The following is a 2,063-nucleotide window of genomic DNA, read 5'->3' as shown; positions in this document are numbered from 1 at the left end:
TCTTACCATAGAAGCCCTGTAAGGCTTCAGGTAGATTTCATTGTGGGGCACCCCAAATAAATCCAGTTCCATCAGACTCCAATGGTACCTTGTGCTGCTTATGGCTAGATACCAGCTACTCCAACATCTCTTAATGACAACAGCTGCTTCTACCAGAAAAAAAAAATGCATCTGAAGGTAACATTTTAAAGATGGGGGAAAAAAATGCAAAATGGTCTGGAGAGCAACTTGAACAGTTTAGGCAACAATCCACAAAAATTGTTAAGACCTCTAAATACACTTGAAAGAATAAACCAGCTGAGGAGGCCATTCTGGCCTGGGGACAGAAACAGAACCAGTTCTTCATCTGGTCTCACTGCCCAGAGAACATCAGAGCAACAGTGGCCTAACCAGCTGTGAAAGCTGCTTTGTGGAGCAGCGCGCTAAGATCATTCCCTGCATCACACAGATGTGCCACCTCCTCCTCTTCTCCATCAGGAACAGCTACAGCAAGGTAACAAGAACATCTCTCCTGCAGCCACTTACAGCTGTGCTACCGCAAGCCCAGCATAGCACCAGCCCACACCAGACTTTCACCCCCATGGCTGCAGGAGCTCCAAACGGAGCTAGGAAGGGGGACAGGGACACACGAGTGCACCGCAGCCCCCACACTCACAGCTAACCCCCACAGCCTCCCTCAGCAGGAGGCTGTGTGCAGTCAGCTGAGGCCAAGGAAACGGGCATCAAAGCCTGTCTGGGAGCAGGTGAATCACAGAACGGTTTGGGTTGGAAGGGACCTTAAAGATCATCTAGTTCCATCCCCCGTGCCATGGACAGGACACCTCCCACTAGACCAGGTTGCTCAGAGCCCCATCCACCTGGCCCTGAACAATTCCAGGGATGGGGCATCCACAGCTTCTCTGGGCAACCTGTTCCAGTGCCTCACCACCCTCACAGTAAAGAATTTCTTCCTAATCTATCATCTAAATTACCTTCTTTTAGTTTAAAACCATTACACCTTGTCCTTAAAGCCATTAGGCTGTGTCTTAAAAATACACCCAAACACCTCACCATTTTTTCCCCCCTAGTGTTTTGTTTTTTTTAAACAGTTGACAATGGTGTGCCTAAGTTCCACATGAACTGAAGAAGTCAGATCCATACTGGACCTTTTTTCCTGATCTCCCACCACCCTCTCCGCAGTCCAGACAGGGGTTGGGTGGCACTGTGCCATGTGGGAGGTATCTTAGGGACACACCTCCCAGGGTGTCATGCTGATGACTGGCAGGGTTTCTGCTCTTGGCCCAGTCATTTTTACATACTTGTCTGGTCCCAACTATTCTTCTAACACTCCCCACCCTATGGTTAAGCAGGGCATTCTACTGGAAAAATAGTCTGGTGAAGCAAGTCACGCATCCAGCTCTGAACAAGGTAAGACTACTCAGTCAGCCTGCCTACTAATCCTAGATACAAGAGAGCAACAGTTCCAAGACCAGGCACTGAAGTTGCTGCTGTCAGCTGCATATTAGAAATACATCATCGATATCACTCCCAGAAGCACCCCGGCAGAGTACCTCTGTTCTCCCTAAGCCTCGTTAGGCACAGTCACAACGAAGAGACCAGGAGGCATTACACATTTATACGTGGAAAGTCATTTCACGCAGTAGTTCATGGACCAAACAACTCCAGGATGCCAGCCTTGAAGACTTGGGGAAGGGAAGGAGGTTTTTTCAAGATCCATCGAGAGAACTGCTGCAATGGTAACAGACAGTACTAAAAATACACTGTCAAGCCTCTCATTCCCCCGTTAACCTAATGCTAAATACAAAAATGCTTCTTTAAGTATGACAAGATGCAGCTTTAGCCAAACTGATTTACAGCTTCACAGGTAACAATGCACAACGAAAAAAACCCAAATCTGATAAAATAAAAGAATACACCACTGTGGCTTACCTATATATTCTGATGTTTGTAAACACTGATTCTCATTTTCAATGATGCAATTAAGATATTGGCTACCACAAAAAAACACGGTATCACCAGACTGAAGAGAAGCATTACAGACTAGTGTAAGAAAGATTCCAGAC

This window comes from Falco peregrinus, chromosome 7 (genome assembly GCF_023634155.1).
Source record: "Falco peregrinus isolate bFalPer1 chromosome 7, bFalPer1.pri, whole genome shotgun sequence".
Lineage (NCBI taxonomy): Eukaryota > Metazoa > Chordata > Aves > Falconiformes > Falconidae > Falco > Falco peregrinus.
The sequence above is the reverse complement of the archived record's forward strand: the minus strand, read 5'-3'. Positions refer to the sequence as shown.